The sequence below is a fragment of the Meleagris gallopavo genome, chromosome 1, assembly GCF_000146605.3.
Source record: "Meleagris gallopavo isolate NT-WF06-2002-E0010 breed Aviagen turkey brand Nicholas breeding stock chromosome 1, Turkey_5.1, whole genome shotgun sequence".
NCBI classification, from domain to species: Eukaryota; Metazoa; Chordata; class Aves; order Galliformes; family Phasianidae; genus Meleagris; species Meleagris gallopavo.
In genome coordinates this window covers 65,263,020-65,281,788 of record NC_015011.2, presented here as the reverse complement: position 1 = coordinate 65,281,788, position 18,769 = coordinate 65,263,020, and positions in this window count along the sequence as shown.

The following is an 18,769-nucleotide window of genomic DNA, read 5'->3' as shown; positions in this document are numbered from 1 at the left end:
CCCCCCCCCAGATTGTCCATCAGCTTCTAAAGTCAGCCAGAACTGGATCAGATAAAGCCTCACCACACTAAAGTATTCTTTCCATTTATAGATTAGCACGGATAGTTCATAAGCCACAAACGTTAAAAGTTTTTGGATTAGTAAAAGACAGAAGCTTTTCTCAATGTGAACCAGGTCTGCACTGACATTTACAGATGCTTACTGGCTGGAGAAAATTAGATCTCTGATCTTATTTCAGTTTCTGGAGAACAGCTACCTGCACCAGCAAGAGATATCCCTCAAGAGAGCATGTATTTAAGGTTAAGACTGACTTGCAAAATATCATCTCTGCAGCTCAGATGTAGTGCCAGGCAAATGAGGGTCTGGGTGCCATTTAAAGAGACCTGTATGCACGTACATACTGCCTGAGTGACAACTCTGGAGGCTGAATCAACAAAATATCGCTGGGTAATAAATTGACTTCTAAACACAAATAGACAACTATTTGCATTTTTCTACCCTTCTCCCTCCCTCTTGAGATTTAATTGATAGCTTGATTGTAATTTGTTTATTCCTTTTGAAAAATATCAGTCCTACCGAGGGTATAATAATTCTGCAGCGGAACTGCAATTATTGGGCTGTTTGAAATTGCTTAAAAGACAAAGTCAGAGGCAGTGCAGGGAAATGTGTAGTGAGGTATTATAAACATAACGAATGCCATTCAGAATGCCTCCAGTTCCATGGTAAAGATAAACTGAATTAACATGTTCTGACATTAGTGAACAGTTTTGAGTGCGGGCAATTCTAATTATATTGCTTCTCATGGAATTAATGTGGCAAGTACAATTTGTTGGGGCTGAGTTCTCATGTGGAAGAAATTAGTGTTGTTCCATCAAAACCAATGAATTTGTGTTAGAGGACCTGAGCAATAGCATTTTGTTTATTCCTCTACAGTCTGCTGATATTATATCTCTTTAGTCTGCTATCTTTCATTACCAACATCAGCTGATAACAGTCTTTAACATGTCTGGGCCATTCACACATATCAGAGCCACATAGGCTGTTTAGGCAACACCAGAGATGATGTGCTAGCCTCAGTAATACATCTTCCTTAATCCAGTATTAGAATTGCCATAGAAACCTCTTAGCAACGTAGAAGATGAAAATGGAATGAGAAAGAAAGAAAGAGTCAGCTCAAATGGTAATTCTAAGGCCAAAACCACAAAAACTTACTATCCTTGGGAAAACACAAGAAACAAAACTAAACTGCATCTGAGAAGTTCATCTTTCAAATTCCCTATTGGTTTATTTTCTTGTGTCTTTTATATCTTTCTTGGTTTGTTTTCTTTCTCTGTGTGTGTGTGTTATCAACCAAAATAGCCAAACTGTTGTGCAGCCTCCATTTGACATTGTATTCTGGATTGTGTGTCCTTCATTTCTTGCACAGGCTTGCTGTTATCTGCTGGAAAATAAGAGGCAATTCTGGCATTTTTGAAGCAGCTCATTTTGTCTGTGTGGCTGGCCATACTTTTTAGCATGATCTTTTAAGTTGCTCTGTGATTTAGCTACCCAACCTCTCTCATAGTGTTAACAATGACCAGAATTCCCAGGAACTCAACTTCAGGACTTGGGGCTTTTTTCTAACTAAGTGCTAATTCACTTATCCTGTAGAATGCATTAAACATTGAGCAGTATGAATTTATACAGTCACTGACAAATAGTCCCTTTGTGGTTTGACAGATTTTGGCCACAGGAGCAAGATTTAAAATATGATTAATGAAGCTGGATAGCTAGACTGACCCACATTGAAGATGGCTCACAGAAACTTCTATAATTCAGGTGCAGATAAACTAGGTATGAGCTGGTTAGTCAAGAAGCAGGTCCAATCTGAGAACCATTGAGCTGTAATAACATCCAGGACAATGTGTAGGTTGAACACTGAAAATATAAATCCACTTGAGCACAACATTGAGCCAGCATGGGTATATGGCATTTCAATCCAGCTCAGAGCTAGTGCAAAGATACCTGAATTTGTTCTTTTTGCAACTTTTGACAACCTAGAAATGCCCTGAATTTCAGAGGCCCAGTGGTTGTTTTTTTTGTTTTTTTTGTTTTTTTTTTTTTGATCCTTGCTACTAAAAATGCTGCTTCTTCCATTTACCTACATGTACACACATCAGCTTCATGAGTTTCTATGCACTTACCACATATGTGTACAGGATGTGCATTTCTGTTTCTCTTGAAAGAGACCTATGAGAAGGTTGTGCAGCAAGCACAACACATGGATGATGTAAATGACTCAAAAATTATGCTTTATACTGAATTGACAATTGCCATCGAAATTATTGTACAAATAGGTTCTACTAGTACTGGCATTCACACAGGAGGCTCATGGAGTGACTAGTGTTCCTCTCAGCAAGTTCTACTTGTATTTCATTTCTAGGTAGGGTTAAATAAAATAGTCTCAGGGACTAAAAGCAGGAGGATAAATGTCTTTGAAGATCAAGTCCAAATTGTCCTGTAATAACCAATTAGGTTAGAAAGTAGTATTGCACTAGTAAGATGTAAAATGACCACTAGGTGGCCAAAAGCTTCAAAAGCAGCAGTGTTGCATGCGCACTGCAGGAGTAGACTTTTTCAAGCATCAACGTGTGTCTGATGTTCTTCAGTTTTCTCGCTGGGCATTTTTCATTAATTGACAGATAAAGAAATCTGATAGAGGTACATTTAAAAAGAATGACTGTGAAAATCAGTAAAGCAGCTTTTCTACCAGACTTCATATATTCAAAAGATTAACTGTTTGCTTAAACCTTTGGCTATCTGCATAAAGTTACCATAAAAGCTGACTTCCATTGTCCACTCACAGAGATATGTCAAAATGCTGTCCTTAAAAAAACATTGCAAAATCTACATTTATATATTTGAATAGCATCTGTACCTAAACTCCTTTCTAAGTACATGAACTTCAGCCCTTCACTGAGACAGATATTAATCCTACCTCCTCTGAAGCAGCATTCACTACATTTTGTGGAACTTAAAACATTAATAAATAAGACTATTTTTATATATCTAATTCACTCATAAGCTCATCAAAAAAGGTTCCAATCTATACAAGGAGTGATTTTCTGAAACACTGGTCAGAGGCAAACAGTAGATGGGAAAAATGGATCCCCTACGAATAAGAACATAAAATATGGCTGCTTCCAGTAGGAGAGATGATGGCTCAGAAAACTGCTCTCAGTCTAGCAGTCTTTGAATCACCGGCTCTTCAAATAAGGTGATGAGTACATTGCTTGTGGACCTAGAAAGCAGCAAGATAGTAAACTTCTAAGAGGAAAATATTTGTGTAAAACCCAACTATTCTGCTGCAATAGATGAGAAGCCAATCGATTTTGTGCTACTATTTTTTATTGTTTTTTTTTGTTGTTGTTGATGTTGTTGTTCTTGTGAAACTTCTTCATTCACAATGCAGCCTATATTTCTAAGTATGTGACTACTGCTTATAATAAAGACACTCACTCCAGCAAAGTTCCTAAAAGTAGAACATTCCAAATAGAGAACAGACAATAATGAGCTATTTTTGAAAAGGAAACTGAAGCAAAATGGGGCTGAACTGCTCTTCCCTTTTAAAAAAAACCAACCAAACAAAAAAACAATCAACACTCTTAGATGTCCAGTGGAAACATAAATCTTCTAGAAATGTTGCTTTTAAAAAGTTTTATTCAAAAATTATCTAGCTTCAATCATGCTTGTAAAGTTAAAACAAATGAGATACCAACATTGTTTTATATTGGCAATTGGGTGCTCTATCACTTCCATGTAGTGTGTATACCATTTGCAAACTGCTTGAATATGCACAGAAACCAAGAGGTACTTTTCATACTGATTTTAGGAGGTTTCAATTTTCAGGAAACAAGCTCTCTGAGCAAGCAGAAGTAAGGCTGAAGAGGCCAGTTTACAGAGTGGAAAATTCACAGCTTAATGACAGTGTAACCTCATTATTTTCTCCTCTGTTTATTTTGTGAAGAGATGTTCCCATTAATGTTCCCATTAAGCTGTCGATCCACCTGACCTCATGTAAAACATGCGTAGGCTTTGTGCAGGAAACAGCAGAGGTTTCTCACTAACACCTCAAGCAGTCCTTCAAGCTCATTGCCTTCACTTCAGTGCCTTGTGGTGTAGCTGATTGATGGGAAAAACATAGAATCATAGAATGTACTGAGTTGGAAGAGACACATAGGAATCATCAAATATGGTAGGGTCATAACCACCTGCCCAGGTGTGCTGGGGTTAGTTAATTGTGGTGAGAGAGGGACAGTGGATAATATTCAGAAGTATAGAGCAATTTAAAATGCTTCATCTGACTACTTGCTCTGCCTGCACCTGACCCTGCCTCCTGGGGAGAAGAAATTGGCTAACTTAATTATGTATAACAAATTAGCCTTAATTCCTCTTCAGAGACTGGTTATATAGATACTGTTTCCTGAAATTTAAACTTCCACAAAGTGCTAAATGAAAAATTTGATTCAAGTTGTCCATAAAATTATTTAAAGGTGGAAAAAATGTTCTGCTTTGAATAGCTCACTATAGGAGCTAGGTTACATGTTAGTACAAGGCTGCAGTAACACTGGTTATGTGAAGTAGCAGGAACTTAGATCAAGGTCAGAGTCTGACATGCTTGCTTCAGTCTTGGAATATTTTAGCTCCATAGATTATGCTGATGCGTGATCCCTTTCAAGGCAGAGGTCAGTATCTATTGCTCTTTCAATATATACTGTTTGGAAGGAGGACAGTAATATTAGATACATCTGTTTACATCATGTTTCTGGAAAATATATATACGAACAAGTACAACAGGGTGAAAATTTAGTAAGCAAATACAATATTGAAAAAAAATAGAAGGGAGGATTTCATTTAGCTAGAGTTGGGAGTCATGCCCTGCACTATGTGAGGCTACAGGAGAAAGCAGCTGAATGTTCAGAGTCAGATCAGCAGCTGATCTCCAAAACTGACTGCTTTTCCTGAAAGTGATACCCTATAAAACTTCAAGGGAGTACCCCCAGAAGACCATTAGGTAACACTAGACTTGGAAGGAAGGGCTGGAGAAATCCTGCACGTAGTTGCACTCCCTTTTCTGCGTATCACTGAAATTGAATTTCAGGAATGGGAAAGTGTTTGAAGCATAGTTTACTTTGCATTGTTATTACTGTCCAAAACGAACTCATTTCCAGTGTGGCAGAGGATCTGTTAAAATAAAAGCAAACTGGATAGAATTTGATGTATTCCTGACCTTCAAATGATTTTATTGTCACTGTATTTTACTTACATGTTTCACCATCTGATTGAAAGACATTTCACGGAAATGGTGTTGTTTCTATTCTTTTAAGTTTGCTTTCCAATTCAGACTGCTGAAAACTTAGGACCATGATAGCAAAAATGTACCTAAACTACACATGCACACTGGGGATATTGTACCACAGGGAAAGTAGCTAGAGAAAACATACCTTGCAAGTCTTCTGTCAGCATCCCTCTACTCTGTCAAGCATGAAATGCAGCACTGTCTGGCTTTCAGGGCTGTGCAAAGTGTGTCTCCACTTGTGGAACAAACATTGTGTTGAAAGCTCAGGTTAGCATAAACAATACCATGAGTGTTATCTGCAGGATGAGATGTTCACTTCATGGAATGATCTGATCCATGACTGAATTCACACTGATTTAATGCAGGAAACTCTAGTCCTTGATGCTCCATTTGGAGCTGGAGAGTTTGGCACGTCAGCTCTAGGATTTTAAAACTGAATCCCATCATGAATTCTATTTAAAAAGCAATGTAGTATAGCAGTCAACAAGGTGCATCATTAGTTCCACAGATGATGCTCAGTGGGGGATGCTCTTTTTCAGCTCTAAAATAGCAGGAATTAAAACACAACAGAATAAAAGTGTCTTTCTTTTTGAAGAAAGTCCAAACATTTCCTTTGCATCACTCATTCTTTGTTGTCTCACATCTCTTTACTCCTCTAAAATAATGGCATTTTTCTTTTTAAAGAAAGAAAACATGTTTTTGTCGATTCTCATTTATTTTTCAAAAATGTAATAGAATGAATGTTTTGTTAATCTTTAGCTTTAAAGTGACCTGCTATATGCAGTGAGCCAAAACAGTCATAGAATCATAGAATGGCCTGGGTTGAAAAGGATCACAATGATCACCTAGTTTCAACCCCCTGCTATGTGCAGGGTTGCCAGCCGCCAGACCAGGCTGCCCAGAGCCACATCCAGCCTGGCCTTGAATGCCTCCAGAGATGGGGCATCTACAACCTCCTCTGGGCAACCTGTTCCAGTGTGTCACCATCCTCATTGTGAAAAACTTCTTCCTAATATCTAACCTAAACCTGCCCTGTCTCAGTTTAAGATCATTCCCCCTTGTCCTATCACTATCTACGCTCGTAAACAGCCAAGGGAGCATATAAACAGCTTCTGTTTATATGCTCCCTTCAAGTACTGGAAGGCCACAATGAGGACTTCCCAGAGCCTTCTCTTTTTCAGGTTAAAGAAGCCCAGTTCCCTCAACCTTTCTTCATAGGAAAGGTGCTCCAGCCCTCTGGTCATCAGTCCTCCTCTTACACGCCATGAATCTCAGCATAAAGGTTCTGCCAACTGTTAAGAAGGGGAGTGATTGTACATACCCACGGTCTGAGGAGCTGGTGTACTACAGGAACTCATCAGATTATGCCATGGCACTGTATTCATATCTACAATGTGTCAATACAGTATAAGGAGAGTTATGATGGCTGACATTAAAAAAATAAGTTAACAGAAAGAAAAGCAAATAGACATTTTGCTTTTACAGTAAGAGATGTTTTACTCTCCAATTCCAATCCTTAAGCTGTGTTTTGGTTAATCCACCAGAGAATAGACTGGTTGATTATTCATATTTTGTGCTAAACCCTTTGTGCGCCCCTTTGACTACAAGAGCAGCACAAGGGGTCAGGTGAGAGCATTCCTCTGCTGTCAAGCACTACTCCACAGGAAAAACCCAAATATCTTATTTCAAGAAGGAAGGTGTGGATGCCTGGCAATGTGTTTTATACACAAATTTGTTACAGAGCTTGGGAAAGTTTTTAGATTTTTTACCTTCTCCTTGAAAACATTCACCAAACCAGAATGCAGAGATGACGAGTCAAATATTTATTGGGACTTTAAATATTCCTCATGAGTTCTGAATACTCCCAGTAGAGCAGATAGAAGAAATGCATCGTTGACATCTACTCACCCTTACCTTCAATTTAACATTACAAAGAATAACCTTTCCTCATTTAATATTTAAATTACGCTATGTAATCTTTGTTCTCAGTATAAATCCAGCGCTATGTTTCTCCCTATAGTGTACTTACCAAGTTATTGATATGCATCCTAGTCTCACTTGCTTATCTCCTGCATTCCTGTTGCCTATAAATACTCTTAAGGAGCTCCTAGTACATTTGGTTTTCCTGAACACATGCATCAAATAGGGACAGTAAGGCTACTGCTGACTTATTAGTCAGAAATAATATTTCTGAACAACAACAAAAAGCTACACTTTTATGGCTATGTATATTTAATTTACACATCCTTACATGTGTGTACATATAATACTACTTACAAAGATAAACTTATGTATACAGAGCATATCTAGATATACCTAAGAAAAATACCTACTTGTGCATATTTCTGCCTTTGCCTTGTAAGTACCTTTTATGGCATACAACACATCACAGACCTGTGCTACCCTTTTAGTCAGTGAGACCTTTGTCTTACAGCTCCAATATGCTGCAACTGTGATGCTGATACCTGTCATCTAAAGCTCTCTCTAATAAGTTTAAATCGTACTTACAGAAATTGTTGGGCTGATGTGTATATCCTTTCATCTGAGTAATAACTTATATTTTGAGTAGTCAAATATTCTCCCATGTGATCTTCTGTAAAGTGAATTGTTATTGCTATAAAGAATAATAAAGCCAGGTAAAATGTGAAATTACTTTATGTACTCACAATAGTCACTATAGAAGCAACATACAAGGAAAAAAATGTTGGCAGCTATCAGCTGTATCCTTTCTATTCTTGTGGACTTCAGAAAATATTTTGAGAAGGTAGCCTGCTAATCTATTGGAATACCACACTCACTTACAAAACAGATATGCCAAGCATAATCATACATTTCCTTTTTTTTTTTTCTTTTTTGGTGAAGCTTCTTTCCTGAGAAATAAATTTCAGCACTAAACTGAACTAAGTATGAAAAGGAAATACTTACTGAAGCGAACTCTATGATGTTTTTCTGCTGCTATTTTACTGTCTTGAGTGAATCAAAATGCTTTTACTGGTAATTGTTCCAAAACAAAATAATTTTGATATCAAGTTTTCTAAATGTTATTTTCAAAAAAGACAGTGAGGAAAATCTGTTAACTTATCCCATCTGCCGATAGAATTCGTATTAACATCACAAACCTCATTAAAAATACAAGCACCTTGATCTTGTTAAAAAATATTCCTATTGCTCTTCAGAGCAGCTTGTAATTTACATAGTGGCAGGTCTGTGGCAGAAGGATTGTCTGCACTTGTAGGTCTCCATAAGGCTCTTTGTCCAGGGCTGCCTTTATCTTTCCAAGCTACTGAATAGGCAAGACACGATGGCTGCTACATGGGGTGTGTGCTGGCCTGCCACGAAGACAAATATAATTTCTATGTGACCACCCCACAAAAAAGTGAAAGAAACATATAGGTGACCTAACAAATCTGTAAACCTGAGGATTTTGTAGAACACACTTCCTTTTCCAATTTCTATCTATGTGCTAAATGGATTTGAGTTTCATAAACTTTATGAAAAGAAAAACAACATTCAGAAAGACAAATGCAGTCTGACAAGAACCATCTCCTCTTGGAGTTGATCTCTGTGAGGACCTGCTTGAGTGACATGATAGACAGCATTTACAGTTCCCATACAAGTTGATTTCATGGCTATATGAAGACCATAATTCCAGGCTCAAGATTGCCTTTAGAACTCTAAAATAGCAATGTCTACAAATAACAGGAAATTGAGAAAATTGAGACCCTTGGCAACTTGTAGCACATTTATAGAACCTGTATGTAAGATAGGGCAGGGGTAGCTGACCTACAACACATCCATCAATTTCTTTTATTCCACCCACTTCCTTGCACCCATTTTCCAACTATGTTAAATAGGCAAGAGGAGAAGGAGAGCTAGGGATCCTATCAAACTGAACTTATCAGTATGCATTAAATAACCAGCATGAGTGAGGGCCTCATTGCTTTCTCATTCTTCACTCATCAGGGAACTTCTGGGTTTTTTTTGGTTCAGGCTCAACGATGCAGGGAAAAATATCACCAAAATTACTTTTTGAGCCTGCTGGTCTGCATCTCTCTTAACCACTGACAATACAGCTTGATTGCTTGTTCCTGTCCTGTGCTAGCTCTAAAATGACATCTGGGTGTTTACCTCACTAGCAGACTCATTTAGAAAAGCAGAGGAAGCATCACATATATTGTTTGATTGAGTCTTGGCCACAATGGGATACATGTCTTTCAGAGAGGAGAATGTGAGAATCACTTGATTATATCAGAATCTCAGTTTCATTTAAAATACTTCAGTATGCACACACATATTTACAGAAATAATGTATACATTAAAAAAAAGTGAAATACACATTCCATCACAATCAATAAGAGAACTCATTTTAGTTGAGCTGGAGCCAGAATTTCAAACTGTGAAGCTTATAATTGGAAACATTAGCTGAATGACATGGGACTGAAAAATTAATGCATTACTGAGATATTTGAAGATCCTCATTAACTTCATAATTCTGCTGACCATTTAAAAGCCTAAAGATATTTACCCTTCATAATTTTTTCTCTAACTGCATCTCCTATGAAATAAGGCAGGGATGTGAAAACCAGCTGGATTTCCCCTCTGCCAGTAACTTTTCTTGTCTTACCAGGGTGGCTATGTGACAATGCAAATTCTTTTAACTCACAACTCTATTATTTCCTTACTCTGAAAGATGTACTGAGGGTAGCAGCCAGCCTTACTACCATGTAATTAACAATTCTGTTGATAGACAAGCTGCAAAAGAGCACCTGTGGATTTGTAAAGTGAAAAAAGATCCAAAAGTAATAAAACATAAGTGCATGCTTGAGTTAAGAAGTTATATGCTGAGTTGGATATGGAAAGGTTTGTTTTAAGAGTAAGGCATGTCAAACAATTGCTTCATTGATGTTAAATGCCGAGATGTAACCAGGAAGAGTTATCAGTTATTCATGGGGAGAAAAGTGTTGTGAGAATAATCACAAAGCTTGGAGAAGGTATTCACAGTACATCATTCATGCAGTGCTTTTTCCACAGGGGTTGCCTGTCAGGGTGTTTTACCTGTTTATATAAAGCTCTGTATATCTCATGCAGTCTGGGTTCAAAATTTCAAGGAATAGTGGAACATAAGCCTTCATTATAAGCAACAATTGTGTGCACCAAATTTGAAAAGGAGAACCAGAAGCAGGAATTCCTCACCCCTGTTTCTAATCCTCACAAGGTGCACAAGAGCTTTATCTGGTGACTGGAACAATTATTTGTCTTTTTAAAAAGTCCATAACTGCCACTGAACTGTTCCCACTGTCCTGTTCAAGTTCTATGAAAATAAGAACTAAGCGTGAACCAGAGGTAATTTTTTAATCAGGTGAATAGCAGAGGTAACAATTAGAACTTCCCTGAAGATGGAAAGGAAGATTTTTTTGCAAAAAGATGAAAAAGAGATCAAAGTCAAGAATTTTTCCCAGTGAAAAAGATTGATAAGAGCATCCTGAGGCAAAATGTCATTGGTGCGATCAGAAACGGCAGCCGTCAGAGGAAGGAGTAGTGTCATAGATTGCCTGACAGAACATGACAACTTGGTTCATAAATAGCTTCTTCTGCAAAAACAGATCCTGCAGCAGAAGCAAAAACATATTGTAAAGGGAATCAACTGTATATTGTGCTAGCTTCATTGTAATTAACTCTCTAGTCCTCAGGCAAAAGAAGCCCTCTTCTGCTGCCCACACTCCAGATTTCTGGTGTTTCATATCTTCTAAAGCAAAATAGACAAGATTCATTTTACAGGATGAAACCAATCTATCAAATCAGTATAGTCAAAATTAGTTCATTAGAACAAGCAGACTGCCTTAGCCGCACAGAATAAGCAGGAACTTTGGCTGAGGTTATTTTTCATCTCCATTTACTGTTTTTCTGGAAGATTGGAATGGCATACAATAATATTTCTGAGGAGTGCAAGACACCATTGGGAACTAGGTCTATAAAAAGGAAATGAAGTATGAATAAAAAATTGCAGTGTATTAGAACGAATATGCACATGCTACATGAATATATTCATTTTTAATGACACTTTTTATAACTGTCAGCGAAATAGAAGGTTATGGATTTCTAATTCTGAGAGTGTGATAATAGAAAATGACATCCTCTTGAAACAAGGTCATCCTTGCTGTGTGGACATATATTCCAGAGAGCCAGATATTGCTAGTCCAATGCACATAGTGCTTCACAGGAAGGGAAAACACTGTACGTTCTGAAGCAGAATTGTGAGAGGAAGATTAGTAATTGTTTAAGGAAAACTGATGAAATTTTGTGCATACTTGGCTATGTTGTCATCAACTGAAGCACTTCACATAAAGTTTTCCGTTAAAAGACTGAAATGACAAGGATGCCAGTCAATTTCATTTTCACTGAATCTTTATTTTTCCTCAGTTTTACTCTGCATTGAATAATAATAATAATAAATATTACCTAACATTCCTGTAGTGTTAAATAACAGATCTAAACGTTAAAGGAGGGGAAAGAGAAAAGAAAATATTTTGACATATTATGTAACTGAGATAGCACGAAGAATGGTCCCAGCATTTCGTTATTCCAATAATTTCCTGTGTTTATACTGGCAAATTTGTTCTTGATCATGAGGGATTTAGCGGTAAGTTTTAAGATAATCGCATATGGGGGACTATAGAGCCTATGCTGCTTTTATTTGCCTTATAGAATTAGTAAGTACATTTTCTCTCCTCCATGTCATAAACACACATTTTACTTCCCAACATAATTTTGATCTGTTTTCTTACAGAGCAGGGAGCACCTCAGGAGACCACTCTGAGGGCCTCTGGCACTTGCTGTGCTGCTGCCTGTGGGGTATGGAGGGAGAGACTTCGAGAGCTCAATCTTGTGGCTGCAGAGAGAAAAAAAAAAAACCAAAAAAACAGGAAAGGGACAGCTTGTAGGCACCATCTTGGGAATAAGGAGACGGATGGGGAGAAGGGAATTCTGAGCTACTGGCCACCAGCTCCCACAGACCTATCCTGCGTGGCCATGGGCACTGAGAGCCAGGACTGCTCGTGGGCTGCTGCCCTGTCAGGCATTGGGCACAATCAGGCCTAAGAGGAAGAAGGAGGAGGAGACAAACCTCATGGGAGAAGCTGCTGTAGGCAGTCAGCTGTGGGAAAGCCATGGCATGAGGTAAAGTTATTTATTTAAAAGTATTTTGTTGTGAAAACAAGCAGTTGTTTGGGAGGATGTCCCGCCCTGGCAATTGCACTGCTACTGTGCCCCTGGTGGCTGTGGAAAGATGGACTTCTCCCTTTGCTTCTTCAGTAAAAAAGCACTGCAGAAATGCCATACCTGTGCTTACAGCAGTGTTCTGTTCTAGCACAGAAGCAGGTGTTAAAGTGGTACATTTAAAAAAAAAAAAGGTCAGTTCTTAAGTACAGGTACCTGCCTGGACTGTGCAACCTGGTCAGGGAGCCTGTTTTGGCAGGGGGGCTGGACTCTGTGATGTCTGGAGATCCTTTCCAGCAATTCTGTGAAACTTACGTGAAGTATCCTGCTCCAGTTGTCTTCTGATCTGCTTTTTGCTGTTTACATCAGAGTCGCTAAATAACCATAGCTAGGAGCTGCAGGGTGTGAGCTATCACAGGGACAGCTTCTGAAAATGAGACTTGCTTGTTTTTTTGTTTGTTTGTTTGTTTGTTTGTTTTCTGTTAGTTGTGACAAGTTCTTTGACAACACCACAATCTAGGCTTTATCTGTTCTGGCACTTCATGGTGCTGACTTGTGTCTGTGTATTCTCCTGAGCTCACTGCACTGATTCAGCTAAACTGAAAGTGCAAAACATCAGGGCAGGGAGTACACTTGATGGTGGAGCTGCACCACATCTCCCTTTGATGCAAAATCCCTCTATGTCTCACTGTCAGGTGTCTTACAGCACTGCTGAAAAGGTGGCTCACACAGAGGTGGGTAGATTTCCTCAGTTGCAAACCGAGACTAATCCAAAGAGAAGCTTTCATGTTTTGAACAGTTCACAGAAGGGCCATCACCATAACATTTTATAGAAATTCACATCACCTTGTGTGGGGCACAAATGAGGATGCCAAAATACTGCTGTTCAAATGCTGTCTGTGGGCTCAGCTTTATGCTAAAAAGAAGTTGACAAGCTTATGCAAAGAGACAGCAGCTCGATCTCTCTGTTCAGAATCATCAAACAATTTCAGCTGAAGGCTCTTCTTTCTTTATATTTTTTCTCTTTACTTATTGCAAGTCCAGTGCTAACAGACATGTCTGCTTTCACATATCTTTTAAAGTTGTCATGGTAAGTCCATTTTTTTTTAAAGAGAATCAGTGGTAGTGTTGGCCTGGCAGAACTGTTTGGATGCTCAACATGTTGTGTGTTAAAGGGAACAGCTATAAAACTTGCTGCACAGAACTGGCACTTTTAAAATCTTTTAAACTAAGATCAGCAGGAATTTTGTGGACTAGGATGTAAGGACTGTGTTTTGCCATCTAAATGAAAATGATTTATTTTTTCTATGACTTAGATTTCCATGTGAAACTCACCTCACAGGAGTGTTATTTGGATCACTTTTGAGGTGTTTTGAAAAGGTATCATGAATAACAAATGTAAAATTAACCATAGCTGCAAAATACTTTCAGCTGATCATGCAGAAATCAAGATCAAAATCCTGTGTTTCAGTCACTGCTCTTGTGGTCTTGAGACTGTAATTGGTGCTGCTGCAGGAGGAGGGATGTCAGTATGGTGATCCTGGTTGCAGGAAGAAAAATTACAGTTTATTTAAAAGGTGTTGTTGAATAAAAGAGCAATTTGCAGCAAATCATGATGTTCAAATTCAGTAATATTCAAAATAGTTTAATTATAGTCTGATTTTTTAATTTTTCTTTTCTTTCTGGGATAAAAACCTGGAAGCTTGGGACTAGCAATTATAAAGATGAATAACTGCATAATAAATATTAATCTGGGCCTTGGTAATTAGACCCTGCAGCATTTTGATTTTTAATTGAGAATTTGCTTATGAATTGATACACAAGAGGAGCAAGCAATGTATAATAGACATAAAGAAATACCTTACAGTCATCTTTATACAACACTGATGTATGTATTGTGTGCCTCATAACAAAACTACACTGTATTTTGCAACAGGGAACTAAATGTTTTTTTGTACTCAACTGTAATCTAAACTCCCATCTCATGACACATATGGGCTGGAAATTCAGTGACTGACAATCTTAGCTCTGAGACATTTATAGTCTAATTAAACAGAATTCCTGGGACATGACCCAGTAAGGAGGGAGTTCAGAAACTAAGCCTAGAAAGTCTTGTCCCTCAGGTCGTGCTGTATACCTCATGATAAAAAGCAGGAAAATTGGCTGTTCAAAGCGAAGTTACGTAGGTGGCTTTGAAAGTAATGCCTCCTATTTATTTCCATGGAAACTACAACATATACATAGAGCACAATAACACTAGTTTGTAGACCAAGTTCTCAGCTACAAAACACTGTTCTTAAACACAGTCACCATCATTAGCTATGCATTTTTGCCATCAATGAACAAGAGTCTGCATGCCACACTCATAAAAGCCTGCATGGCCATTCAGAACATGGCTTGTCATTCACATCTCTGTCACTGTTGCTGAAACACATCACCCATTGCCTCACTGTGCTCACATCCACTGTTTAGTCTCCAGAAACATTCAGCAAGCATCACTGAATACCAGTGGGTGTCATTTTTTTTCACACGGAGGAATTCAACAACATTCCTTTGCTTCATATACACTTCCATGTCACATGCCATTTTGTCAGACTGCCCCTCTGCTGCCATCTGTCACACAGCAACAAAATGTAACAGAATATTGGTGGGAAGGATCAACTTCTACTGCCATACCACCGTCATCCACCTCTGACATTGTGGGCCAACATAACAAAATACAAGGCATTACTTACAGAGCAGCCCTTGTATGCAAATAAGATTAAATATAAGGTGTGGTTTAAAATTAGATTTTTAAAAGTTATAAGCATTGAAGTTTCACTCAACATCTTCTCTATAGTATTTTATTCTCAGGTATTGGCCAAGCTAGCATTTTATGTGTTTGCCTTGTATTTTAAAAGCGTTGTTTTGGTAAAGAGCTTGTTGACTGATGGGTGAACACTCCCTACTGTTTATTCATTTAAAGGACTTGCATTCAGTACTTCCAGATGCAGGAAAAAGTGAGCTTATGCCAGCTTTTTCCTATTAAAAATTATGATTAGCTTGAATTTTTATTTGATTCTTATCTCTCTTATTTCCATTCTCATTTGGAGAGTGGAGCACTAGCTTTTATTGGATCAGTTTCATTCCTCTTGTGTTGCCTGCAGCAGGTAACAGCTTCTGAAGAAAGATGTCCTCCTGGTTCTGGCCTACTTCTTTGCCTACCTTTGGTGCCCCTTGCCTTACTCTTGGCTGAATGCTCCCATTCCTTATCTTGCTCAGACCATGTCCTCTTTTAGCTGATTCAAATTGTTATCCAGACCTAAAACTAACACAGAAAAAACAAAATGGATGTGATTCTGCTGCATGGCAAGCTGGATCAGATAACTATGGGGCTTGAGCCCACTCCTGCAAGGAAGGAGCTGGAGGAAGCAGCAGTAAGTTCTCCTTTCAGTACAAAAGAGCTGGTAGCTGGGTTCCTGTGTAGGTCTACTTGCTTGAATAACTTTGCAGTTCTTTGACTTGTCCTATTAAGTAACAAGACAAGAAACTTAAATATTCTTCTGTAGCCTTTTATTCTGAAAAGCAGAGCCAGTGGGAAGCAGAGTTGTAATTTGTAATTTTGTAATGTGTCCACAACGGCCAGTAGTTGGGTCAGACTTGCACAGATATCTGTGAATCTTTTTTCTGCCTGGCTCCTTTTGGGAACCTCTTGCAGAAGGATTTGCTGATTGCCCAAGAAGCAAGCAGAAGGAAGGAGGTGACTGTGGATCATATCTACGCCGTTATATTAGCATCAGACTACAACCTGCTGCCTTAGTACCATGAACTTTTGGAATGGTAACAATGAACTGAGCAGTGCATCTTGCTAAGCGTAGTTTCTGCAGCAAGATCCTTTCCTGTTGCATTTCATACTTTGGATCTGATAATATACATACTAGTGGCTACTAACACATGTAGTAGTGTACCAACTTTCTCTGTTCTCTCTTATCTGAATTGGTTCTAGCAATAAGTCTTATTCAGTTTTGGCTATTTAATGTTATTTATTAGTTGGCCCCCACAGGCAGACCTAGTATCTCATTTTTTCCATTTAATGCATAAAGTCTGAACTGACTGATGGATAATCCAAACTACAATTTGAGAACAGAAAATTAAATTCTGAGGATAGTCAAAATATTTGTTAAAGCAATGAAATCAGAAACTTTAATAAGATAGTTGGAATGCATTCATCTGCTTCTTCTCAGAATATTTTTCTCTTTCTTTAGCACTACAAATCATTTTTTCCATGATACAGATATTTTGGAAACTCAAGTGTTTACATTTGGATAGCTTACCCTCTTGATTTAATTCCTATCTCTTCATCCTAGCATTTCTCTTTGAGCTTTTCACCATAATCAGTCGCATATCCAGCACCCTCAAAATACATTATCTCTCAGGTATATGAGGTGGGCTAATCCAATTTGTTCATTTTTAGCTACAGTACTCAATTACTGTTGAAATAAGAGGACTCATTTGCATCCACATCATGCTACTTTGTCTTTTTATTTTTTTTATATTAATTAGAAGTATAAAATACAAGAAACAGTGGTAGTCACTTTTTTGTTACTGGCAGCTGGTATGTGAGTAGGAGTAGAGGGTTTTCATTCTAGTAATGGAGTTTTATGAACTAATCAGGTATTGAATGAGACCGGACTCTTTGATAGATGTCTTTGCTAATCCACAGATCCAAGAAATGGTAAGGAAAAGAGTAGGCACAACAAGCCAGGAGGTGATTACCACTGTGTGGAGGGGTTATCTGTAGCTAAATATGTGCTTGAAAAGAGTCTCCCCGGTTACTTTTAAGCCTTTTCCTATTGTTTCCAAGAGAAGAATAGCATTTGGCAGCATTCCTCTAGAAACCAATCATTGCAGACTAGGTCCAAAACCAAATGAAATAGATAAAAATTTCTTTTACTGCCCAAGGAGAGATAACTCCCTGAGCATTGTGTGTAGTCCTGGTGATAAAACCTGTTTCATTGCTGAGCTTTTTTGAAATGTTGCTGTCACACCGAGGTTGGGGAGAAGCTTCAGAACTGTAATCACAAGTGAACAGACATTGCACTGAGGCTATTCTGCCTTCTTGTCAGAACAGTCACACTTATCAAAGCGTAATTCAACTTTGATCTTTGTTTCATTTTTTTTTCTATTTTTTCAACTGTTGATTTATTTTTCTTTGCTACCCTTCCTTTATACAAAGTGATTTTTCTTTCTCACCTTTTATTGTGTTTACATAGACTTGCTCAAAGGCTTGCAGGAATCCTAAAATACGCTGACATAATGTAAAGAATATAAGATGCGCTATGAGGCAGGGTCTGAGGCAGTGCTTTGTTAAAAGGTCTTTTTCATAAAATCACTGTAGGCTACTGCAAACAGTTTCTGATTCACCTAAAGTCAAGTGTCTTACGTTGAGAGCCTGGTCTGTTATGCAGCAATAAGGAAAACAGTAGTTATGCATTGTAATTGTAATGAAATAGCATGTTTTCCACTTTATTTTTAAAATAGTACAGCTGCATTTATACTGCCAGAGTTGACCTAGACTTACAGTAACCCTCATTCAAAGAGGTACTCCATTGCTTCTTGCTATAAATGCAACTTTTTTTTCCTGATCAAGGTCAAAAATATAAAAACCTTAACAAATAAATAAATAATGGAAGAAATTAGAACAGATACAAAGAGCACAATAACACTATTTGATAGAGCAAATTCTCGGCTACAAAACACTGTTTTTCAACATAGCCACCACCATTAGCTGATTCATGCAGACAAGCTGATCAAATTGCCCTTCATTGCATGGTGTGACAGCTGTGCATGGCCATCCAGAATGTGGCTTGTCTTTTATGTCACTGTTGACACTTCTGAAATGCATCACCCAGCATCTCACTGTGCTCACATCCTCTCTTTGGTCTCCATATTTATTCAGCAAGCATGATGTGAATGTCAGTGGGTACCATTTTTTTCCACATGGAGGAATTTGACGACACCTTTTTGCTTTATATGCACACAGATAGCATTTTCTCAAACTGCCTCCCTGCTGCCATCTGTCACACAGCAACAAAATGTAACAGAATATTGGTGGGAAGGTCCAGCCTTTGCTGCCATACCACCAATATCCACATCTGATGTCGTGGGATAATATGATAAAATAGGAGGCATTACTTCTGGAGTCATCCTCATAAATGGCATATTCACATGCATCAG